Source organism: Cebus imitator, unplaced genomic scaffold (genome assembly GCF_001604975.1).
Source record: "Cebus imitator isolate Cc_AM_T3 unplaced genomic scaffold, Cebus_imitator-1.0 Scaffold45, whole genome shotgun sequence".
Taxonomy (NCBI): Eukaryota; Metazoa; Chordata; class Mammalia; order Primates; family Cebidae; genus Cebus; species Cebus imitator.
In genome coordinates this window covers 6,876,247-6,902,970 of record NW_016107360.1, presented here as the reverse complement: position 1 = coordinate 6,902,970, position 26,724 = coordinate 6,876,247, and the positions used below count along the sequence as shown (strand labels likewise).

The window sequence follows — 26,724 nt, the reverse complement described above, 5'->3', positions numbered from 1 at the left end:
ACTCCTAGAAGGGGATTGGTCACCAGAAAGATTATGCCAGGATGAGAAAGTTGGAATTTTCAGCCCCATTTTCTATCCTTCAGTGAGGAAAGAGGGGCTGGAGATTGAGTTACTAATTGGCCATTCCTACATAAAAATCCCTGAACTATAGGTTCAGAGAGCTTCTGGGTTGGGTAGCAGACCCACAAACTGGAAGGGTGATGCATTTCAATTCTACAAGGACAGAAGCTCGTGCACCCAGCCCCTTTTGGACCTCGCCCTCTGTGTTTCTTCATCTGGCTATTCATCTATATCCTTTATCATATCTTTTTAACACAATAAACTGGTGATGGTAAGTTAGTGTTCCTCTGAGTTCTGTGACCCATCCTAGCAAACGATCAAACCTGAGGAGGGCATTGTGGGAACTCTGATTTACAGCCAGTCTATCAGAAGTACAGGTGACACCTAGGACTTGTGATTGGCATCTGAAATGGGGGGCAGTCTTGTGGGATTCAGTCATTCACTGGTGAGGTCTATGCTAACTCTGGTTGAAATCAGAATTGAATGGAACTGTAGGATATCCAGTTGATGTCCCACAGGAGAGTTGATTGTATGGGGGAAAAACCCCACAGAAGTCTGTTGAATGTGAACATACAGAAAAAGTTTATTTTTTCTCTATAATAATAATAATAGGATTTACCTGACAAAGTTGTTTTGAGAATTCAGTGATATATTGCATGTAAAACACTTATCACACTGAGAATTTAATGTATGCTAAATATTGTCATTTGTAATTAATCACTGAGGTACCTTAGATGATTCTCATTCTTCTTGAAAAAGATAGTGATAGATCAGAGTTTAGAGAGGTCAATTAGCTAACACATGTATGAAGTATAAAGAGAACTTAATGGTTGTAAGAAATTGCATCTACTTCTTCTGTTAGCTGGTGGTTCACTTCTCTGGATCTTCGTAGAAGATCCTACCAATGAAAATTCGTATTAGGAGCATGATTTATAGGAACTTAGGAATTCTAGAGAAAATAAACATAGGAAAAATTTCCATAATAATTTATGATGCAGAAATAGGTATTTATTATTACAGTGCTTATTTCCTTCAATATGACTGCTGTTTGAAGGAAATAGGAATAGAAAACAAACCCTGCTAGTAATGTAGAGAAACTCTCTAGATATATTTAGTCAAGGGCCTAGCTCTTCTGACAGCCCCAAATGCTAAAAATATTCACGAGTGTGGTTTTTGCCTTCATTGTGCTGGGTAAATATAGATATACACTGCCCTTTAGAGTTTTGAAATGCTTTAAAATACTTACAGGGTTATAACTGTTTGACTCCAACACAGAGTCCCAGTGGTATGTGGCCAAAGCAGTCTTGGTTAGCATGTGTCTGTCTCAGAGATTTGAGGGACATCCCTGTGTGGAAACTTTGGCTTCCATCAGAGACTTGGGCAGGTTCTGTTGGAGCATCCATGTTTACTGCAAACAACTTCATCCCTGTAACACACCATTAAAGTCCAAGTATGTGCAGAGCAAAGGACGAATTTGAAAGGAATGTGAATCCTTGTACCAGCTGGAGTTTGAGAGCTCTCCCATTCATTTCTCTGGGTCTGTCCTGGTTGGTTGTACATCCTCAGTCACTGCATGAGTTTCCAGGAGGGCCAAGATGGTGGGGTCACGCAAGAAGCAATAAATGGAGAACTTCGGGATATGACTGGGAGATTGGGCCAAAAGGATTTGCTAATGGAGTGGATGTGACATTTGAATAAAAGAAAAGATCAAAGATGACTTTAAGATTTTTGACCTGATTAAGCTGAAGTTTTTTCCTAAGGTGGCATACACAGAGTGAGGAGCCAGTTTCGTGAGGGGAAGTGAAAGATTTGATTGGGTCACTCTTACAGTGCCCTATTGTTACCTATGTAAAAAACCATCCAGTGACTTAAATCTGCAATTCATTATGTTTGATGATTCTGTAGGTTGACTGGACTTAGCAAGGTGATTCTCTGTTTTTCTCTTGCAGTTACAGTGAGACATCTGGGCTCACTTATATGGCTCTTGTTACGCCTGGTCTTCTGCTGGGAGCTGAGCAAGGGCCGTCCATGACAGTGGCAACACATATCGCTTAGCTTTCTTACAGAGAGGTGGCTGAGTTCCAAGAGGGAGTGTCCCAAACAGTTGCATTCCAAGAAAGCCAGGTGGAAGTTCCGAACATTCCTATGACCTAGTCTAACAAGTGCACAAAGCGATTTCTACTGTATTTTATTGATCAAGCAAGTCACTAAAGCCAGACGCTATTCAAGGGAAGGGGAGTAAGGCTTCACTGCCTGATAGGAGAAGCAGGGAGGGAAAGAGTTGTTGACAACCATCTTTGGACAACCTGTATCACTGATGTTGTAAATTTGAAATGTGTATTGATATTCAGTCTGGAAGTCAAGGAGAGATTGGGTCTGGAAATTGGGAAGGGAATTCTGTAATTGTGGGACCAGCCCAAACTGGGCCTACTCTGTTGATAACAAAGTGTCAATTTACCTTGTAGGTATAACAGAGTCAAAAAGCCGCAGGTCATATAACCGGGAGGTGTGCAATAGAAAAACCTTTGACCTCTAACAATACCCAGAACCAGTGATTCCTCCTCTTAGGACCAAGCGGACTGGGCCATGACTGGAACATGAACACTGGTATGCTTTCAGAGGGAGGCGTCCATTGGCCTGGAAGATCTGGGGCTAAAGTCCGCCTCAACGTACCTTACCGTAAATGGCAAAATTTGAAGCCCTCTAATCAGACCAAGCCAACATTCCCAGATCCTTTCCTTGCCCTCAGGCCCATAAACTCACCCCAGACCCAAAACCAAGGAGACAGATTTGAACCCAACTCTTGTCTTTTTGCTGGCAGGTTTTGCAATAAGCCTCTTTTCTCAAAAACCAGTGCCATGGTTATTGGCCTCTGCACTCAGCAACCCCTTTTGCTCTGTGACAAATTCCTCCTCTCTGTTTGGAGCATTATACCTAATGTTAACTTAGAAACAAATTGCCTTCCTGTGAGTTTTCTTTAAGTGATCTAGTTGGAATTATATTATTCTGTTGGATATGTCTGTGGTAGCTAATAAATGAACTACATATTTTAATCATACTTAATATTTATCAATTGCTTAACACAATGCCTGTGTTAAGCAGCTACTGTAGACAAGTGTTGATCATTGTTATTAGCTACCATATATATATATATTACATTTCCTTATTCACGTTCTTTCTAAACCAGATAGATGTCCCTGGCTCCATGATGCACTAATCTGCTGTACTCACATTGGGTTGATTGTTATTGAGGCTGTACAACAGTTCAGATGACCTGAATATTCATGTGTGCACCATTTCTCAACCTGGAGCCTTCTGACATATCCCTAGAGTCTATTAAATCTATAAAAATTTAAAATGTGTTTTCCTATTTATTATACTATTAAAGTAATAAAAATACATTCTAGAACCCCTGCATTAGAAGAGCCTCTGATTACTAGGCCTTTAGTTTAATAAAATGTGACTACAGTGGCTCCATCTTAAAGCACGGAGCTAGGCCCTCAGAAAGCCCCTATACAGTGAATGCTTATGGTCTGCCAATAGCTGCATTCTAAGCTGACTGCCCTGATAATTGCAGAATATTTATGGCCACACAGAACAGCTCCCACCAAGCCAGCAGAATGTCCAGATGTCCTAAGAGCGCAGCCCACTTTACTTAAATGTAATGTTAATGGGTAAGCTTAGGTTGAAGGATTAATGGTCATTGATAGCACCAATAGCCCCACCTTCAGTGAGCACATCTATACATTCTACGTTTAATTATAACTCCTTATAGTTTCTTATAAGTAGAGGCACTAACAAAGAATGCCACATTCTTCCTCCTGATTTCTGAGAATGCCCTACTCTATAACGAGTAGTTTCTAATAGACTTGCTTCTTTCACTGTGCGCTGGGATTCACCCTGAATTCTTTTCTGTGCAATATCCAAGAGCCCTCTCCTGGCATCTAGATGGGGACCCCTTTTTCGGCAACATCTTGACCACCTCCTTTTACTGAAGTCCCCCATAAAGTTTTTGCAAGGCACTTGCTTTGAACATATGGTCATGTTAATACCAAGGAAGCCCACATTCTATTACAATGTACATGCTGAGGTTTTGTGGTCTTTGGGTAGAGAAAGGCAGTGGGAGAATGAATGGCTGGGAACATCTCCACATGAAGTCAAAAAGACTGCAGAGCTGTCCAGAAGTATAAATTCAGTCAGTGGTTTTGTTGTGAAATCCTGTCTTCGTATACACAAATTAGCAATGGTCAACTAGCAGTAAATGCCATAGTGAAAAACAAAGAATTTTTTTGTTAAACACCATTGTTAAATTTCAGTATTGTATTTTGGAGTGTGCTAATTAGCCTTTCAAGGTAATGGATCTATTGTTTTAAGAAAGCTTTATTTTCTAAAAAGAAAATAATTACAGTAACAATAATGGTTCCAGTGCTGCGTGTGGTGGCTCATGCCTGTAATCCCAGAACTTTTGGAGGCTGAGGTGGGAAGATTGCTTGAGCCCAGCAGTTCCAAACCAGCCTGGGCAACAGAGTGAGACTCCATCTCTATAAAAAATTTTTAAAAAATTATCCCAGCATGGTGGCATGTGCCTGTGGTCCTAGCTACTTGGGAGGTTGAGGTGGGAGAACCGCTGGAGCCGAAGAGATAGAGACTTCATTGAGCCCTGATTGTGCCACTGCACCCAGCTTGGGTGACAGAGAGAGACCTTGTCTCAGAATAATAATAATAGTTCCAATGGCCAAGATTTGCAACAAGCAAAACTAAATACATCAGTATATTTTCTACTGTTAAACCAAGCATGAGCATTAGTGGCAGCAAATAATATCAACCATTAGTCTGAATTAATATTGATAATTTTATTAGTTTCGTAGTTTAGTTTGTATGTAATTTATCCATTTGATTTAGTCTTATATTTGCATAAGAGCTATGCATATATGGCATTTATATTTCATTTATCTTAAATAAACAGAATTAAAATGATTTGTCAACACTAATGATTTATAGTATTTTTCCATTTAAAGGGTTACTTCATTATTCCTGTTTAAGAAACACTGACTTAATGAATGAACTCCTATAAACCCAAGAAACATTCTTGACATCTGGCTAGGAAGATGGTTTAGAAAACCCACTATAGGACCCATTTTTTTCCTCCTAGAGATGTTGATAGACTTGGAAAATTCTTGATCTAGTTGGTTTCTGTTGTGGTTGCTTTGCTTTGCAGATATTTAAACAGGTGTGTTCAATGGTTTTCTGGAGGAATTTGCTCATTGCACTCCAGTGAAGCTAATCTACTTTAATTTCTAAAAATGTGCCAAGATCTTTCTTATCTCAGCACCTTTGTTCTTATCGTATCCTCTGCCTGGTCTAGAGCACTGATATGGTTTGGCTATTTGGCTATGTGTCCCCACCCAAATCTCATCTTGAATTGTACTCCCATAATTCCCACATGTTGTGGAAGAGATCCAGTGGGAGATAATTGAATCATGAGGGCAGTCTCCCCTATACTGTTCTCGTGGTAGGGAATAAGTCTCATGAGATCTGATGGTTTTTATCATGGCTGTCTGCTTTTGTGTCTTCCTCATTATCTCTTGTGCTTGCTGCCATCCATGCAAGACGAGACTTGCTCCTTCTTGCCTTCTACCATGATTGTGAGGCTTCCCCAGCCACATGGAATTGTAAGTCCAGCTAAACCTCTTTCTTTTGTAAATTGACCATTCTCAGGTATGTCTTTATCAGCAGCCTGAAAATGGACTAATTCAAGCACCTTCTGCTGCTTTTTGCATGGCTGATTCTTTTTAATCCCTGGGTCTATGCTTCGACATCCTTTCTTCAGATGCCTTCGGTGACTGCTCCTGTCTAAAGGAGCCTCCTCTTATTATCTCTCATCACCTTCTTTATTTCCCCCCAGACACTTGCAGGATCTCTCACTCTTTAAAATGTTCATTTTACATATTCATTGCTTACTTCCCTCATCAGACTATAAGATATAAGAGGGTAGTCTCCACATCTGTCTTTTTGACCATTGTATTGCCAGCATCTAGTACATATTATGGCACATGATAGGAACCCAATAAGCATTAGTTACATTTGGAAATAGGATAATTCCTGCTTTTATGATTTAGTATATTTCTGGAAACCCTATCAACTAGGAAGCCATTGTGAAAGCACTGAGACCTTATTCGATGGTGAAAATCATATAGTGAGTGAATTAAAAGAACCAGCAAAGGGTGAAGGTATATTGGTTGAGATGAGTGGTGGAATTGCTTGAGCAAGGAGATAGAGACTTCATGGAGCCCTGATTGTGCCACTGCACCCAGCCTGGGTGACAGAGAGAGACTCTGTCTCAAAAAATAACAATAATAATAATATTAATTATTAGCAACCAAAAGTAGGGACCAACTTCCCAATAAAGTGCAGCTTTGCTATTTGAGCTGCAGATATTAAATTTTTATCCTTATTCCCATGGGTGGCTTTTTCTCATAGTTTGATGAGGGGATGGGGGTGTAAATAATGTTTCCTTAAGGCCCTGTTCTGCTAGACAGTAGTCCAGATCATCAGCACCTTTGTCAGGATAAGATCTATGTAAGTTGATAATTAATAGACTCAGTGATCAAAAGAGTGACTTAATTTTACACCTCAGATTTTTATCCATTCATTTTAAAGTTCTGTTGAGTTATATTAGATTATTACTATTTTTTATTAATTCTAACATGCACATTTCCTCCATCATTTAGTGTCTCTGAAGTTGATCTTAACAATTGATATCATGTCCCGTTTTATATGGTGGCTTTCTTTTAAAACAATGCATAAAACAATGTGCATCTTACACACAGTGTACATGGCATTTGGCAGTCTACCAAATAAGATAACTCTATTTCTTTAAGGCCATTGGCTAATATTAATTGGTCCAGTGAAGGAATTTAGAAACACCTAGCTAGGAGTCAGCCACTATAGTAGCTTTTCTGCAAAAATGGCCACCAGCAATCCCTGTGTACTGTGCAGCTCTTTCAGCCAAGAAGTGGAATCTTTCTTCTCTGCATGATTCTAAGTTGATCCTGAGATTTACTTTGGTCAGGTCAGTAGAATGTGGGAGAAGTGACACTGATTTCTGATCCTCGAGAGAGTTTCCAGTTCCTTTGGTGTGCCAGCTACCTTGATGTAAAAACAACTACCGAATAATGAGACACCACAGAGAGAGAGTGAGAACAAGAGTGAAGGGTGGGGCAGGGGAGTAGAGGGAGAGATAAAGAGAGAGAGAAAAGAGAGAGGTCCTTGGAGGAGAAGTGAGCTATCCTTGCCATCAGCCAGCACCAATGCCTAAGCCTGTGAGTGAGGTCATCTTGGATCTTCCAGCTCCAGGCAATACCATGTGGAGCAGAGGTGAACCATCCCTACTGAGCCCTGTCTGAATTCCTGACCCACGGAATCACGAACAATAAAATGGTTTTTGTTTTAAGCCACTAAATTTCAGGGTAGTTTGTTATACAGTAATAAATAACTGAGACATCAACAGAGTTGGAATTTAAGTCCTACAAACTCTTCCCATGGTTTTCTCCAATTTGGAACAAGCTCCCTCCCTCAAATAAAGAAATAAACTTTAACGATGTGAGCCTTAGAAGAAGTGGCAATGTTTCTCCCAGATCAGATTTCCTGGCACTGACAAAACAATAATGAAATGCTATAAGACGTCACAGTTCAAAACCAGATCCCACTGGGGGATTGTCATTTCCTCAAATTACCTTCCTACTTGCAATTATTTCTGTTCAATGTGAGGGTGCCTCATTGAGTGTCAGGGGCTCCTAAAAGATATTTTCCTGCATAACTTAATGTAAAACTGTATAATCACCATGAAAGCCCATCTAAAAGTGCCCAGTGTTTCTAAATAAGAAATGATTGCCTTGCCATGGCAATTCCATAAGAGAGCAACCTTTGAATGACAAATGTTGGCTCAAGACCATTGTTAGTAGAATGATCTGGCTCTGACAAGCGCCAGAATTACTAGGGCACAGGAGTGCCCCCCAGAGCAACATTCTGGAGAAATACTGGAGGCAATTCCCCTGAGAGCTGCCACTTAGAACAGCCAGGCTGCTGACCAAGCAGGATATCCTCAGTGTGTGTGGTAGTTTCTCAATCGGAAGTATGAAAATCAGGAACATTGCGAAAGGGAGGGCAAGAGCTCTGAACGATTAATATCCGGTGAAGTGTGAGAGGGACACTTGAGCTCCTTACTTTGCAGTAACTAACTTGGACTGGGAAGCTATTTTGGTAGACAAGTGTGGAAAGTGAACATTAACCAAATAAGACCGTGGGATCATAAAGCTAGGAATGTGCAGGAATTTGTGAGTCTGGTTTTCCTCAGCTTATTTGCTCTTTCAGAAGAAATTTTCCTCTATTGCACCATGAAATATGAGTGTGTGTTTACATTTTAAAATAAACCACATTATTATATCATTAGGTCCTATTATTCCTAATCCACAGCTCAATCCATGTATGCAATCCAATAACTATAACAACTTTAACATTTCTTTTTTTTTTTTTTTTTGGAGATGGAGTTTCGCTCTTGTTACCCAAGCTGGAGTGCAATGGCGCGATCTCGGCTCACCGCAACCTCTGCCTCCTGGGTTCAGGCAATTCTCCTGCCTCAGCCTCCCGAGTAGCTGAGACTACAGGCACGCGCCACCATGCCCAGCTAATTTTTTGTATTTTTAGTAGAGACGGGGTTTCACCATGTTGACCAGGATGGTCTCGATCTCTTGACCTCGTAATCCACCCGCCTCAGCCTCCCAAAGTGCTGGGATTACAGGCGTGAGCCACCGCGCCTGGCCAACTTTAACATTTTTTTAAAAGTAAACACAGTACCTTTTCCTCTGTGTTTGCCCAGTCTTCTTTATGAGACACTAAAATTGAGAACGGAGTGTCTTCTGCAGCCTTTGACTGACACATGGGGCCTCCTCTGGAGATAAGCTGGGGTTATAAAACTTTGCATGACAGGCCAAATCCATCAGTCATTCCAGAAAACCTCACAGTCAGTTCTACTCCATATGAAATCTGTCTGGGCATCCATGTGCTGGTGGATGCAATGAAGACGCGGATCAACACCATTCTTACTGCGATTCAGTGGAGTGTCGTACTTTGCATTGGATGGCTGCATAACATCCGGGAGAGACATAAACGTAAGAAGAAAACTTTGGAATGGAATCATTATTAAGAAAAAGCAAACCACAAAGGAAAGGTGAGTGTGTATTGGAAAAGTTCAGCCTGACAGATACTGCTCTAGATTCAGTGATTTGCCAGGAGGCAGAAAGAAATGTATCCTTTCCTACCAAGTGTTAAAAGCACAATATCATTTTGTTATTGTTGCAAAAACACGTTGACACTCAGCAAGCAACCCCCTCCTGAAGCGCCTGTGCTTTTCTCTGGACCCTGTCAGCAGCCGTGGAGGAAACAATGCCAGATGTTATAGGCCATGCTTTACATAAATTCTCACTTGAAGCATGGAGATGACTATTAGTTTTTCTTCAAATAAAGCTAGAAAAAAATAACACAGGTTTCTTTCTGGCAAAGAAAGTAGGGAAATTCATACCAAATCAAAGACCCAGAGTTGAGTTTTCTGGGGCATGACCCTTTTGTGTATTTTTGTTGTTGTTGTTTGTTTTTGTTTATTTGTTTGTTTGAGACACAGTCTTGCTCTGTTACCCAGGTTGGAGTGTAGTGGCACGATCTCGACTCACTGCAACCTCTGTCTGCCCCAGTTCAAGTGATTCTCCTGCCTCAGCCTCCCAAGTAGCTGAGATTACAGGTGCGTGCCACCACGCCTGGCTAATTTTTTGTATTTTTGGTAGAGACAGTTTCACCATGTTGGCCAGGCTGGTCTTAAACTCCTAACCTCAGGTGATCTGCCTGCCTCAGCCTCCCAAAGTACTGGGATTACAGGTGTGAGCCACCACACCTGGCCAACTCTTCTGTCTTAACAGGAATAGGTTAAAGTAGCTTTGGGGGTAGTAGTGAGAGGTGTCCGTGTGATCTCTCACCAGCCCCCAACATTTCCCTTCACAGTACTTGAGTGTTTTCCCTTCTCTTTGTAACATTCCACAGAAGGACCACCAATGAAGCCTACTACTAAAGATGCAAATATCCCTGGAAAAGGAGCTGGAGTGACAGGAACACTGATCCTACCCCAGGACTGAGCACAGCAGATAGAGATGAAGCAGGACCCAGGAAATGTGTGTTGCAAGTTTGAAGGTTGAGCTTCTACGGAACAGTGATCTTGCTGGAACACTCAGGTGAAGAATGAGAGTGGATTGCGAGGCTGAGAAGGACAGCTGAGATGGGGGGACTATCATCAGGGAAATCATAGATCTGAGTGAGATAGGACAAGCACAGGGAAAAGCACCAGGCGTTCAAGGAGAGAACCTTTAGAGATTGCAAAAGGTGTCCATGGTTGGTGGAAGAGGGGCTTTCAAAGGTGAATGTGGTGAATCCTTACCTGCAGGAGGAGATGAAGGGGTGCTCCTGTTTTCCCAGGGTCTGAGATTAGGCTGGAACATTGGCCAGAAACTTAGTTTCATGGCAGGCTTCTTCAGCCTTTCTGGCATCTGAGGACTAGTAGCACCAAACTCCATCACCCTATTCACTGTCTTAGGTAGTACATCATATCCTGCAAACCACTAGATTATAAACACAATCTGTGATCTGCTTTCAGGGTGAGACTGTCAATATCTCAGGTAAGATTTTTGAGGGTCAGGCTTATGGCTACACCCAGAACCTTGTCAGAGTCAAGCCCTCTGGGCTAGTTTAGGGAGCCACAGTTTGCTACTCAGAGTTGGGTTTGAAACAATTGAGCAACAAGTCACTTTTCTTTATCTTCCTGTGTGCTTCCAGCAGTCATCATGATTCATATGACATAGTTCCTCGAAAGACCAAGAAAAAAGATGTCAAAACAAAATTCACACAATACTTCCTATTTCCTATAGTGCAGGGATACATATTTTCTTTCTTTCCTTTTTTCTTTTTGAATAAGGATCTCACTGTGTCAACCAAACTGGATTGCCGTGGTGCAATCTCGGCCCACTACAACCTCCGTTTCCTGGGTTCAAGCGGTTCCACTGCCTCAGCCTTCGAAGTGGAGTGCAGTGCCTTGACCTCCTAGGCTCAAGGGATCCTCCCACCTCAGCTGCCTGAGTAGCTGGGACTACAGACGCATGCCGCCACACTTGACTAATTTATTTGTTTTTTGTAGAGATTGGGGTGGGGGGGCCTCACTATGTTGCCCAGGCTGGTCTTGAACTCTTGGGCTCAAGCAATCTACCTGTCACGGCCTCTTAAAGTGCTGGGATTACTGGCATGAGCCACTGTGCCCAGCCTTCATATTATTTATAACTACAGTACATAGTCAAGAATGTCTGGGATTTCAGAGTTGGAAGCGTTAAGAAATAAATATTTCTGTGATTAAATATAGATACTGGGTAACAGTGTCTGTTTCTAATTTATTTTTTATACTAATTTTTTCACTGAAAACAAACTAAAAGACAGTGACTTTTAGGCCAGCTGCAGTGGCTCATGCCTGCAATCTCAGCACTTTGGGAGGCTAAGGCAGGCAAATCACTTGAGGCCAAGAGTTTAAGACCAGCCTGGCCAACATGGCAAAACTCTGTCTCTAGTCAAAATACAAAAATTAGCCAGATGTGGTGGTGCGTGCCTATAATCCAGCTACTTGGGTGACTGAGGCACAAGAATCATTTGAACCCAGCAGGCAGAAGTTGCAGTGAGCCAAGGTCAAAATGTGGCCAGGGGACTCCTGGGGGTCCCTAGCTTCTTTTTGAGAGACCGCAAGATTCTGCCTTTTTCAACTATATATCTATGTAAAACTGGATTTTCTTTATGTACTTCAGCCAAAACAACATAAGTAACAGACTGAATACAGAAGTAGATATGAGATCTTAGCCGTCTTCTCTGAGGCCAGACGGTAAATAAATCTATAAAAATATAACAATGCCAATCTCATTGCATTTTGTGGGCGTTGGGGAAATATAGTTAACTTTTCATGAAAATAATTATTAATGTTAAAATATAAAGAGTTTATTATAGTTATTTTAAATGAATGAACACATGTTACAACCATTTCTCAGTTTTATTTCTAATCTAGTGAATATTAATACATATAAACCACACAGACAAAAACTTTTTTTTTTAAATTATACTTTAAGTTCTGGGATACATGTACAGAACATGCAGGTTTGTTACATAGGTATACATGTGCCATGGTGGTTTGCTGCACCCATCAACCCATCTACATTAGGTATTTCTCCTAATGCTCTACCTTCCCTAGCCCCCCACCCCCTGACAGGCCCTGGTGTGTGATATTCCCCTCCCTGTGTCCATGTGTTCTCATTGTTTGACTCCCGCTTATGAATGAGAACATGCGGTGTTTGGTTTTCTGTTCTTGTATTAGTTTGCTGAGAATGATGGTTTCCAGCTTCATCCATGTCCCTGAAAAGGACATGAATTCATCCTTTTTTATAGCTGCTAAGTATTCCATGGTATATGTGTGTCACATTTTCTATATCTAGTCTATCATTGATGGGCATTTGGGTTGGTTCCAAGTCTTTGTTATTGTGAACAGTGCTGCGATAAACATACGTGCCTCACGAAGTTTTAAGAGGATAAAGGCGTCCTGATACTGAGATGTTTGAAAACTCCTGTGTGAATTCTGGTTCATTTTCCTCAAGCTAATTCTCTGGACTTTGTACCCATTGAAATCCCATTTCTTTAGCTTGAGTTTGTTACCACCTCTACCCTCTTCATTTTCCTTCCCAATACTGTATCAAGCTTATGTGCAAGGGTAATGTAAAAATACTTAGCACGTTGTATGGCATGGAAACCCACCAGTACAAATATTTGCACAACTATAAGCAAAGATTCTGACTGAAAGCAAAAACTTCAGTATCCTTGTTTCTGAACCTCTAGGGCTTTCCACTTGGAAATTCCATCTGCCTGTGGATATATGAGAATTTCCTCTCTCATCCAAAAGACTGTCCTGCTTACAGGTGAATTCCAGGGGACTGGGCATAGTACCTAGCACGTGGGAGGCACTCAGCTGGAATCTGTGCATGAGTCCATAGTTATCTATCCTGAGTGCAAACTCTGCCTTACTTAGTAGTGTCCCTCACACCAGGTTGGCATAGGGTTACGTTATGGTGACAAGAATGAGAACAGTCACCAGCCACTTTTATCACCAACCTAGATTGCCCCAGGAAGATGGAGCTTCAAACAGTCTAATGTTGTGCAGTGTCTTAAACACCTGGATTAGATTTGTTTAGGCTTATGGAATGGGTGAAATGCCTCCAAGATCTGTTAACCAAACCAGTTAAACCACCCTAGTTAAGACGTAGTTAGCACATTGCTTAGCATGCAGCAGAATGAGCTGTCACCAGAAATGCATGGAATGTATTGAGATGCCATATTTTGGTGAGATGAGATTACGAGAACTGGAAAAACCAGATTCAGGGGATTTCCGAAGTCCTGAGGCTAGGCAGTGACCGCCAGCTCTGCACACTTTGAACTCTCCCCAAGCGTGTGATTCCTTGTGCACTTATTCTTTCCCTCTTATTGTTATGGAATGAATTGTGCACCCACCCATCCTGAATTCAGATATTGAGGTCCTAACCCTCAGTACCTAGAATGTGATCTTATTTGGCGATAAAGTCTTTACAGAGGTGATCAAGTTAAAGTGAGTGGGGGCGCAACCCAATAGGATTTTAAAATAGGGAAATTTGGACCTGTAGATACACTCAGAGAGAAGACGATGTGAAGGCACAGGAAGGATGCCCTGTGAATATCAGCACCAAGGCCTCCAAGCCTAGGAGAGAGGTCTAGAACAGAGCCTTCCCTTGCAGCCCTCTGATCAAACTAACCCTCAAGTACCTTGATTTTGGACTTTTGGCTTCCCGAATTGAGCAATAATAACTTTCTGTTGAAGCTACTCAGTCTCGAAGCCATCCAGTCTGCGGTGCTTAGTTTCAGCAGTCCTAGCAAACTTGCCTGCGACTTTCCAAAATCACAGTTCCATTTTGTCATAGGGGAAGAATTCTAAGAAGTTTTTTATTTGGCTAAGTGAAGGATAGAAGAATAATGAGCATTTCCCTCATCACAGCTCTGACAACTGCCTCAGCCACACATGGCTTATGAGATTGGTCACGTCCTCCGCCTTCAGATTGCAGGGGGCTTCAGTAATACATGTGTAGAAATGTTTGGTCTTCTCAATGCTGGGAATCCAGGTAGAGTATGGCCTGGCATACGTGGAAGCCAGTCTTCTAATGACCTCCTGGACACAGGCCTCATTTGGGGATCTCCTTCTCGGGCACTTCCTCTTTGGCTCCTGACCCAACCTTGTTGTGTCTCTCTTCCATGCATCCTGTACCATCTCCGCTGTCTGGAACCAGCAACATGAGGCTGCTCAGGACTTTGATATTGCTGCTGACTTCAGCATGCCCCAGTCCAAACTTGCCCTTTTCCTCCTGAGTCCACATCCGCTTTGCTCCCCAGTTCCCCAATGTCGTCATCCTTTTAATCACATGCTGACCAAAGAGTCATATTTAGCCACTCTCTAGTCCCTTCTGCTACATCCAATCTGTTGCCACATCTCCTGAATTCTTCCTTCTGATTTCTTCTCACTCCTCCTTTCCACCCTGGGTCAGTCCATTGGGGACCCATGTCAGGACACTAGATGACACTGTTTGAATACTTGGAAGGATCTGGTAAAGGAGACAGAGAAGTCTAAGGAGGGTTGGGGTGAGTCTGGGATGGGCTGTGGGGTAGGCACCAGGTTAAGCTAATTGGGGGATGAGTGAGGGTATCTGTTGCATATATTTTATGGTAATAAAAGGAAGTTGAAAATTCAGTTGCTTGTTTTGGGGAATTAAAAATGAGCATGAATGTCAAAGTGTGAGCAACTTTGCACAGAATAGCAATGTCAGTGTCATGGATCATGGCAGAAGCCTTCTTTTTGTTGCCTGCATTCCCTTCCTCTAATATTGTACACACTACCACCAGATTTAAATATGTAGTTCTGATTAAATGCATCATTTTCTTTATTCATATAGTCAAAAAACATTTGCTGAGCATAGTTCTCATTATTGAAATTTAGTAGAAAATGAGACTGAGTGAATCCCTGTTATTTTCCTACCATTCCCTCCGTCAACTCCTGCTCCAAATCATTCTTTTAGGCTTACTCTTAGTCTTAGTCACCGTGTGTGTGTGTGTGTGTATGTGTGTGTGTGTGTGTGTGTGTGTGTGTGTGTGTGTGTGTGAACATATGGCAAATATATAACTGGGACCCCGGATACAGATTTGTAACTCATTTATTATAATTAAAATGAAGGTACTAAACGGTAGAGATGCTCAGTGGTTACTATGGTGATGAGCACTCTGCGAATAGCAGTATTCCCTTTTGATGACATTTTCAATCATAGGAGGAAATGGAGAAAACATGAGAACATTTCCAAAAATGTAGGAATTATCCCCTCTGTCATGTCATGCATTTGTTTTCATTTTTCAAATTTTAAGCTTGAGAACTTTTAAGCTGGATTTTTAAAGTTTATGTGAGGAGAACAAACTTCGTTGCTTGGTTTGCTGTTCTTCTGATTCCTTAGATTTGTAATGTAAAGCGGCATCTCATTTTAATCATGAAAGACAAAGAGCTGCACCTCTGCCTCCATCCTTCTCCCAATTCCCCTTGTTTGATACTCCCCAGTACCAGAGATGCAGGCTGTACTGCTTTCCTCTCATCTAAGTGTGGGGAAACTTTCTCTCAAGTTTCCTCTCTGAACTAGTAACCATAAGTTTTTGGAGAAGTCAATCAGTTCAAAATATATGACATTTTAGGCCGGGTGTGGTGGCTTACACCTGTAGTCCCAGCACTTTGTGAGACGAAGGCCAGCATATCACCTGAAGCCAGGAGTTTGAGACCAGGCCAGCCAACATGGCGAAAACTGTCTCTACTAAAACTACAAAAATTAGCCAGGTGTGGTGGTGGGTGCCTGAAATCCCAGCTACTCGGGAGGCTGAGACATGAGAGTCACTTGTACTCGAGGGGGCAGAGGTTATAGTGAGCTAAGATCGCACCACTGTACTTCAGCCTGGCTGGCAGAGTAAGCTCTGTCTCCAAAAAAAAAAAAAGACATAAAAAAAGATTAATCATACAGGCCTCGCAGAATGGGCAGAGATAAGTTATAAACTGCTGGATATTTTCTGGATTTAAACCAACTAAGGCAAGAGTTTGGTTTATATTGAGCAAGCATAGAGATGAATGTCATCTATGACGGAGTGCTCAATTCGTCATGCTCCAAGTCTCCTTTCCAAGACACAGTCAGCTGCGTAGACTTGGAGAGTGTCCAAGGGAGGAAGTTGGGGGCGAGGAAACCAGGGAAAAATGCCCAGTTTCATTGTGAAGTCTGCAGAAGGGGGACAACTTGTCTGTACTTCTTAGAAAAGTTTTGGAGAAATACCTTGCACATGACAATTAGACAAGTTCTGGTTACAGGAGCAGGAACTTTTTAGATTGTCCCTGGGTCATGGTTAAGAGGGGACAAGAAAGAGAAGCCTCTGGTTAAGATATTTAGAAAGATGAGGTAGAAAGATGGGCCCCTGGGTGGTTGGCTATTGTTCCATAAAGCAGGACCCCTCACCTTGTGGTCAAGCCCTGCAGCCTGGTGGGCAGAGGGGCATGTGTCAGCTGTACTTGATGCATGGTTTTAAAGCCAGCACTTACTGAATGGGCACTTACCAGGTGCCAGGTCTAGAACTGAGCACTTTGAAAGCACTGTCTGATTTAGTCTTCTTAGGATCCAGAGACTCATCTTAGCTACATTTGATAAAGGAAAACATAGAAACCCAGAGGAGTTAAAAATTGTTCCCAAAGTCACAACCTGGTCTCTCCATCTCCCAGAGTTTCTTAGGCACCATCCCCACTCCTTCAATGCTATCACTAATTTTGTTTTTTTTATGTTCCTCTGAAGTTTTCTGTACTGTACAAGATAAATGCAGAAACTTTCCTGTGTGCCACTGATTCAAAATTCAACATTAATTTTTAAATTTAGGGACTAGGTTTGTGCTAAACAGAGATGAAAGCATTCAGCCCCTGCATTGAAATTGCTCATCCTTGAGTTCATGCGCTTTGCAGGGACATGGGTGATACTGGAAACCATCATTGTCAGCAAACTGACACAAGAACAGAAAACCAAACACCGCATGTTCTCACTCATAAGTGGGTGTTAAATAATGAGAACACATGGACACAGGGAGGGGAACATCACACACTGGGGCCTCGGGGGTGTGGGTAGGGGCTAGGGGAGGGATAGCAGGGGGTGGGGGGATTGGGGAGGGATAGCATTAGGAGAAATACCTAATGTAGATGACAGGGCGATAGATGCAGCAAACTACCACCAAGGCAAATGTATACCTATATAACAAAACTGCATGATCTGTACATGTACCCTAGAACTTAAAGTAGAATTAACAATAAAATAAATCACTCATCCTCATTTTTTTATTTATTCATCCATCTAGCAAACTTTTCCTGGGCACTTTCTGTATCCCAGGTACTACACTAAGTGCTGGGAATAAAAATCCAAATCAGTTACTCTGTTTAACATTAATAGTAATTAACATTAATAGTAATGATAGTAGCAATATTACTAATAATAGCTAACACTTACTGAGCACTTACTGTATGCCCTGCACTGTTTTAAGCACTTTGTACCGTCAACTAAGTCAATCTTCACCACAAGCCTGTGAGCTGGGTACTACTATAAAAATCTTCATTTCACAGATGAAGAAACTGGGGCACAGAGAGATTAAGAGATTTGTGATAGACCAGGCGTGGTGGCTCATGCCTGTAATCTCAGCACTTTCAGAGGTCAAGGCGGGTGGATGACTTGAGCTCAGGAGCTCAAGACCAGCTGGGGAAACACGGCAAGACCCCGTTTCTATCAAAAACAAAAACAGTTCGCTGGGTGTGGTGGCATGCCTGTAGTTTACAGCTCCTTGGGGAACTGAGATGGGAGGATACCTGAGCCAGGAGAGGTCGATCCTGCAGCAAGCCATGATCATACCACTGCACTTCATTCTGGGTGACAGAATAAGAGTCTGTCTCAAAAACAGATTCAAACTAACAGTTTGAATACTGTATTCACACCAGTGTGGGAAGTAGATGCAACAACAACAAAATGTTTGCAAGGCAGTGGAATTGGAGAGAATTGAGGTCAGTTCATGGTCCTGAGGGCCAAGGAGAATCAGTGACCAGATATGTCTATCTCCAGGGTTCTCGTAGGGTCTCTTGTTCTTAAAGTGGGTGTGCGGCTCTTGGCAAGGTAGGTTAGGAGAAGTCCCTGAGTGTGATGAGCTGGATATTCAAGCTGGCAGAAATGAATTTCTTATACCTTTTTTCAGCTTCATTTCAAATACATAGAGCTGTTTCTATAGCAATTGAACTCGTGGACACATGGATAAGATGGCTTTGGTTGTGTTTGAAAAAGGGTCAGCAGCAAAGATGCCAAGAACATATAATGGGGAAGGACAGTTTCTTCAATAAATCGTGCTGGGAAAACTGATATCTACATGCAGAATAATGAAACTAGACCCCTATCTCTTACCATATACACAATTCAAATCAAAGTGGATTAAAGACTTAAATTGAAGAACTGAAACTATGAAATTCCTAGAAGAAAACATTGGGAAAGCTCTCCAGGACACTGGTCTGGGCACAGATTTCTTGAGTAAGATGCAAACACATAGGCAACTAAAGCAAGAAAAGGACAAATGGATTACAGCAAGCTAAAAAGCTTCTGCAAAGCAAGGGAAACAATCAACAGGATCAAGAGACAACTTACAGAACCAAGAAAATATTTGCAAACTATTTATTTGACCAGGGATTAATAATTAGAATATTTAAGGAGCTCAAACAACTCAATACCAACAAAAAATCCAATTTACAAATAGGCAAAGGATCTGAATAGATATGTCTCAAAGGAAGACATGCAAATGGCCAACAAGTATATGGAAAAATGCATAACATCACTAATCATCAGAGAAGTGCAAATCAAAACCATGGTGAGATATCATCTTATACCAATTAAAATAGCTGTTATCAAAAAGAGAGAAAATAACAGATACTGGTGAGAACGAAGAAAAAGGGGAGCACTTGAACATTGTTGGTGGGAATGGAAATTAGTACAACCACTATGGAGAAGAACCGTATGGAGATTTCTCACAAAACTTAAAACAGAGTTACTGTATCATCCAGCAATCCCATTGCTGTGTATATATCCAAAAGAAGGGAAATCAGTATATCAAAGAGATATTTGCATTCCCATGTTTATTGCAGCACTGTTCACAATAGCCAAGATATTGAATCAACTTATGTGTTCGTTGATGGATGAATAGACAAAGAAAATGTGGCAGATATACAGAAGGGAATATTATTCAGCCATAAAAAATGAAATCCCGTCATTTGCAGCAATGTAAATGGAACTGGAGGGCACTATGTTAAGTGAAATAAGCCAGGCACAGTGAGAGAAATATCACATTATTGCTCGTATCATGGAAGCTAAAAATCTTGATCTCATGGAGGTAGAGAGTAGAATGATGGCTATGAGGGGCTGGGAATGGTAGTGGGGAGAGGAGATAAGGAGAGATTGGTTAATTGGTACAAAAGTATAGTTAGATGAAGGAATAAGACCTTGGTGCACAATAGTTAATAATAATTTATTGTGTATTTCAAAATAACAATAAGAATGGCATTGGAATGCTTCTAAACAAGCAAATAATAAATGCTTGAGGTGCTGGATACCTCAGCCACTGTGGTCTGATCATTATACTTTGTATGGTTGTATCAAAGTATCACATATACCCCAGAAATATGCACAACTATTTTGTATTCATGAAAATAAAAATTAAATTACGATTAAAAAAAAATTTCAGCAGTATGCTAGTGGCTTCCCCCAGGAGGAATCCCAGGATGGTGTTTTCCCCTATTAAGATTCCACAGGAACAGGCACACCCCAAGTGAAAGCTACATCTGTGCCTTTCTCAGGGTCCAGGTGTCAGTCAGACGAAACAGCAAGACTTCATGTAGTGTTCATTCATTCATTCAGTAAATATCCACCAAGGGCCTGCTGTGTGCCTAGAAACTGTTCTAGTCCTTTGGGATATGTAGTGAACAAAATGGGGGGAAAATTCTTTCTCTCATGGAGTTTACATTCTTGTGAGTGAGACAGGCAATAAATAATAAGTATTATAAATAAGTAAATTACCAAGTATGTTAGAAGGTGATACGTGTTGGCTGGGCATGGTGGTTCATGCCTGTAATCCCAGCACTTTTGGAGGCCGAGGCAGGCGGATCACAAGGTCAGGAGTTCAAGACCAGCCTGGCCAATATGGTGAAACCCCGTCTCTACTTAAAATATGAAAATTAGCTGGGTGTGGTGGTGGGCGCCTGTGGTCCCAGCTACTTGGGAGGTTGAGGCAGAAGAATCACTTGAACCTGGTAGGCGGAGGCTGCAGTGAGCCGAGATCACACCACTGTACTCCAGCCTGGGTGACAGAGAGAGACTCCATCTAAAAAAAGAAGGTGTTAAGTGTTAGGAATTCGTATCGCAGGCAAGAAATTGAGGGTACAGGCTTGGGAAACTAGGGCTTACTCACTCTGGGTCCTGGGTCCTGGAGGTGACCAGGCAGGGCTCACCAGGCAGGTGATACTTGACCAAAGTCCTGAGGAGGTGGGAATAGCCAGCACCAAGGTCCTGAGGTCGGAGGAGGTGCCTGGTGTGTCTGGGGAACAGCCAGGCGGCCAGCATGGCTGGAGCAGTTAGAAGGAGGAGAAGAATAGTAGGTGAGGCCAGAGAGGAAGTGCCTGGAAGTGCCTTCTAGACCATTCGGGAGTCTTAGGCTTTTACTTTGAGTGAAATGAGGAGGCCAGTAGAGATGGAGGGATTGAGAAAAAGTTTGGTTCTGGATATATTTTGAAGCTAACAGATGTCCCAATAGATGGTAGGTTGGGCATCAGAGGAAAGGTACCAAGGTCAAAGACTACTCCATAGTGTTTGCCTGGAGCACCTGGGAGGATAGAGCTGCTGTTCCCTGCACCTGAGATAGAACACTGAGACAGAAACCTGGAGAAAGGTTCCCATGGAATTGTTTGGGGGAAGACCCAGCCCTTCACATTAGACCTAGGATGTTAGAGGAGGCTGTTGGGCAGGAAGGCGGAGAGGACGCATCAGGACTTCGAACTGTGGGCGGGGTGCAGAAAAGAGGTCTGGGCAGGGATCCTCGGAGGCAGGTGCTCTTGAAGGCCAAGAGACTGAATGAAGTTACCAAGGGAGGAAGAGAAAGAAGAGGGTAGAGGACTGCACGCTGGCCCTTCAGTGTGAAGAGGCTGGGGAGGGGCAGCCGCGGAGACTGGGAAACAGCAGCCACTGCTGGAGGTGGAGGAGAGCTCTGGGTGCTAGCAGGCAGAGAACAGGTGTAGACAGGTAGAGGAGAAACAGCTTGGTCTGTCTGCTGCCCACAGGCATACCCCAGGGGAAAGTGACCTGTAGGCCTTACTCAGGATCCAGAAGTCAGCCAGACCAAACAGTTACAAGGAAGAGAAACAGTTTCTCTTTTCCTGCCATGGGGTGTGTGTGGGGGGGAGACGGCTTCAGCAATTTGCATAATTGGCCCTTGTGAGAAAGACCCCTGGGAGTCCAGTGCTGAAGGGAGCTGATTTTAGCCACATCAATTAGTCATTCTCCCACTTCATGGGCTGTCTCTGTGTGGTTTCTAAACAGGCAGGAATTGTTTAACAAAATAATCAGCATCTCCACTTCCTCCGAATCATCCTTGAATCTAAAGATCATTTGAAAAAAAAGCTAGGTCATGCTATGATGCACACCTAGGAGTGTCTTATTTCCATTTTCTTAATTTCAGAGGGAGAAAAATGGGTAGAGCCTTGATGCACAAATTTGAAAATAAAGCCATCCTGTGTGCCCTGGCCCCTTCCAGTGCACCCTCTAGCCCTGTGGTCCTTAGAGCTGCTTCCTACAGTATTTATGACTTAGAACAGCCCATTCTTGAAGCTAGGTCAATGTTCTTCCATCTGCCTGTCCACACTCTCTGGTTTGGGCTGGATCCCCAAGGAAATGGGTTTGGCTGCCTCAGGCTGTGGTCTAGGCACAAAGGGAAACCGAAGTCTGAGTTCTGGGTAGACGTTATCAGGAGACAGGAAGCCACTCGTGGCTTAATTCCAGGGGCCGGCAAGGTCAGGCAGTGGGTGAGTGGCTGTGGGCAGAGCCTGGAGATGTCTCTGAGGTAGCAGTGTCCTGGAGGTCTGCGTTTTGGAGGTGCTGGGTCTTCGGATGAGAGGCAGCTGACAGAAGCTCCGCTCCATTCAGTCATTTACCTAGTGATGCCCATGGCTCACGTTCTTTGCATCTTCATGATTTAATAATGTTTATTTTATGATATCGCAGAAACCAGACATAGACTAATACTGAGAAGTCTGGGAATGGTAGATGGTATGGTGTCAGGGAAACAGCACTAGCTGTTGAGTCAGGATGGCTTGGGTTCAAATCCCGACCTGGCCAATTTTACCTTAAAGGGTAGCTTAGCCTCCTTGAATCCCTGCAGTTCCCTGCAAGGGGACCATTCTCATGTGTTCCTTGAGGAGCTGTTGTGAAGAGCACAGATGATATGTGGAAAACACTTGATACAGTGCTTCTCACATAGTAAGAGCTCCATATATTGTGAGTTATCATTTTGTGTTTGTCATAGCAAGGTGTGGGTGAACTAAGGAGCCTAAATGAGCCTTCCCATGCAGAGGCTGAGAAAATGAAGAGTTACTGCTCTACAAGACAGGTGGGAGGGTGCCACAGGCAGGCTATTGTTCGCCCTGTTTTGCCTTGGGCAGACATTGATGCCTTGTCCCCACACTCCTTTCACACCCACTGGGAGATGGCTTCTGTGGTGTGGCTCCAGGCCAAGGCCAACTACTGGGATTTGCCTGTGGGCTGTAACCTCTTTACCACAGTCACCCTGAGCAGAAAGTCAAGCTAGTAATTCGGAGAGCTTGTGTGCTGACACCCTTTTTGATGAGGTAAAAGGATCTGACTCAAAGCTAGCCCTCAACAGTAAAAATTAACTAGTGATTAATTAATTAATTAATTAACAGTGATTCTAAGCCCGACAGGCAGCTTCGAGCTGTCTCCTCAGTCAGAAACGCATTTGAAAAGAAGTTTGAAAGGCTCTGAACTCTTCTAGATGGTTCTGAATAGACACTCCCCACGGTCCATGCCCTGGGAAGGGGTGGACTCAGCTATGAGCATCCTGGCTGGTCCAAGCAGCAGGGCTTCTGTGCCTAAGCACCTCTGTCACACCTGGAATGTCCCAGGAAGAGGGAATGTGCCCCCCTCAGCCCTCTCCAAGGCATTTACCTGCTTCCCTCTCTCCCGCCATCACCCGAAGCCCAGCCCTGCCCTGGCTTAGGAGACAGGAAGGGAGCCCAGTCCTCAGCTTCCTTCTCCAACTGCAGTTCAGCCTGTCAGAGCTGGCAGTGAGGACCCAGGAAGTGCATTTTCTGCCTCTTCCAAAGGGAAGTTCATAGTTTTAGTGCTCAGCAGAGAGCCCTATAGGCTAAAAAGTCCTAGCACCAATGTTCACCACCAGATGCAGGATACTGAAAGTAGATCATTACTAATAAACAAGTACTCTACGTGACAGCAAGTGGGTATGGGGTGACAGCCAGGGGAGCCTTGGTTTCTGATTCCTTCCTAATGTGGTTGCTGCTGGGCAGCTCTGCTGCTTGTTGGACGATCAGGGTTGCTGCCCTGACTAGTAGTGTATGGTGGGGTGTGGGGGTCACAGCCATGGCGTGTGTTGGCTGATATCTCAGCCCAGCTCAGGTCCTTTTTAAATGACACTTCCTGATGCACAACCTTTTCCCTGCAACACCGGTGCTTCAAAGACCCAGGAAAGAAAACACTGAGAATGAAGCCAACCTGCTGCTTCCTGACCCTGGACTGATCCTTCCATATTCCAATATCACAGTCACGTCTGCAAACATCCATTCTATTAAGGCAGTATGCAGATGTAGGTCAGAATATACAGAACAGTCTAGCTATCTGGTATACAACATGAAGGCTAAAATTTAAAAAAAAGCAGTATGCATTTTGTGAGAGGTCCTTAGCAAAGCAGCAAACCCGGGAGAATGAAGTAGGAGGCACACTGGTTTCACTTGATCAAATCAGCCTCTGAGGCTGTATTGTGAGGGGACAGGGAAAGTTGGAACCCTCAAACATTATTTGGAGGAGCTCACGGGGTTTGAAATAATTCCGTAAGACTGATAACACTTTAATGAGTCCATAAGCAAGAATGAGATTAGATAAAATTGTTGTAGATTCACTGACTAATCATGGAAAATAGGTAATTTCTGTGAAAAAAAGGGAGCATGCTGTGGGCGTAGATAAGATAACGATGGACACAGCGATACCATGCAAAGGCTCAGGTTTTTCTCCTAGCATTTTGGATGCCTCACCTTCATGTAACTGATAATAATCTGTTTCTTTGTGCCAAAAACCAGGTACAGCCTTTTCCACACATTAGCTCACCAATTCCTAATAATAGTCGTACACAGGAGATATTGTTTTCCCCATTCCTCAGATGGCAGAACAGGATCAGAGAAGTTTAGAAACTACTCCCAGTCACCCAGTAGGGAATGGAGCTCAACTGTGAACCTTGGGACTCCTGACTCTGAAATCTGCTCTTTTTGACTGGCTGACCGCATAGCTTCCTAACACAGCAGACGGGAGAGAGTGGAGGGAGGGAGGGAGGGGAGGGGAGGGGGGAGAGAAGAGGGGAGGACTGGTCACAGTCCAGATTGCTGGACTCCACCCCTAGATAGAGTTTCTGATCTCTTAAGTCTGTGCTGGAGCCTGAGAATTCGCATTTCTTAGCTGTTCCCAGATGTTGCAGATCTGGGGACACCACTGAGGACCACAGCTAAGTATAAACCTGCCTTTCTTGGAACGCAGTAATAGTATTGCAGAGAAGCTATTTTAACATATGTTTTCTTATTCTTACATTAAATAAGCAATGAACAAACAAATACAGTTTTGTTTAATGATGAGCTGTCAAGTTTTCCTTTGTTGTAAAAGTAGAGATTTCACGTACGGCACAGGTTCAATAAGCCCTGGGGGACACCCCACTTACCAGCAACCATCTGCAGGAACCACGTTTTTTCCTATATGAAAGGCCCTCTGAGATCTGGCGAATGACTAATATCCAGTCTGTCTCAGAGCTCAACCTGTTTGGAGAGTGGGTGTTTCCTGGGTATTTGTAGCCGGCTTGTGCCTAAGTTGGAACTCACCCATGGATAAAGTGTTATTGAAGCACTGCAGCGGCTGCAGGCTGAAGGATGTTTCACTTCCAGGCCTGGCTGCCAGGATGTGAGGCCCGGGTCGAGGAATGCGGTTAGAATTCCATGCGGTCAAGACTTCTTCCCCTGAGCCCTGTTAGGCTCTGCCTCTCCCATTTCCACTTTCCCCTCCATTCTTGCCAAAGCTGTTTACATCCTCTAACCAATGCTGTCTAATAGAAATATATCATGAGCCACATACATAATTCAGTGTTTTTAGTAGTCACATTAGAAACATGAAGCAGGTAAAATTAATTTTAAGAATATCTTTTTATTTAACCTAATATTTTTTAAAAATCATTTCAACATGTAATTAGTATAAAAGCTATGAATAAAATATTATGCATTATTTTTCCCCTATGAAGTCTGCAAAATCTGGTGTTATTTAACACTGACAGCACATTATCAGTGCAGAACAGCGATATTTCAAGTGGCCACTAGCCATGTGTGGCTGGCAGCTGCCATATGGGAAAGTGTAGCTCTTTCTGCATTTGGAACTGCTTTGTGAGTTCAGAACCTAAAAAGAACCACTATGTGAAAGGCAGAGACAGCCAAATATTCATAGGTAAGCACTGGTTTTATATTTATTAAACAGAGAGATGCAGGTAGCTAAAACAGGGCTGGGCCTCAGAATCAACTGGGGCACCTGTTAAGAACATAACTGCAGCCAGCACCATGGCTCACACCTGTAATGTCAGCACTTTGGGAGGCCAAGGTGGGCAGATCACTTGAGGTCAGGAGTTTGAGACCAGCTTGGCCAACATGGTGAAACCCCATCTCTACTAAAAAGACAAAAATTAGCCAGGCATGGTGGTGGGCACCTGTCTGTAATCCCAGCTACTCAGGAGGCTGAGGCAGGAGAATCGCTTGAACCTGGGAGGCAGAGATTGCAGCGAGCTGAGATTGTATCACTGCACTCTGGCCTGGGTGACAGAGTGAGACTCTATCTCAAAAAAAAAAATAAATAAAAGATAAAGATAACTGTCTGTTCCTAACCCTAACCCTAACCCTATACCTACTTAATCTAATGGGCTATGAGAGGAAAGGGAATCTGTATTTTTAATAAGCACCTCGGGTAATTTTGCTGCATCCAGCCTAGGACTTTCCACAGAGGAACATTTCTGAATCACCAGACAGAGAAGTATGAAATCCTATCCGGGGTGCCAGGCTAGAGGCCTCAGGCCACACAGCACCCAGCTCTTATTCCCGTCTGCCACACAGTC

The 26,724-nt window shown here is 43.0% G+C and overlaps 2 long non-coding RNA genes across 2 annotated transcripts in view; one reads left to right on the top strand and one right to left on the bottom strand.

The window, feature by feature from the left end:
- LOC119470941 overlaps positions 1-15,339 on the top strand; it is a 93,027-nt gene extending 77,688 nt beyond the window's left edge. The window contains exon 2 of the long non-coding RNA XR_005199919.1: positions 13,824-15,339. This is a non-coding gene — a long non-coding RNA (uncharacterized LOC119470941). The remainder of the gene's footprint in view (positions 1-13,823) is intronic.
- LOC119470940 lies at positions 1,314-25,372 on the bottom strand. The gene is made up of 3 exons (XR_005199918.1): positions 25,297-25,372; positions 10,544-10,659; positions 1,314-1,486 (listed from the first exon to the last, which is right to left on the bottom strand). It is a non-coding gene; the product is annotated as an uncharacterized LOC119470940 (long non-coding RNA).
- Between the last annotated feature and the right edge of the window lie 1,352 nt (positions 25,373-26,724).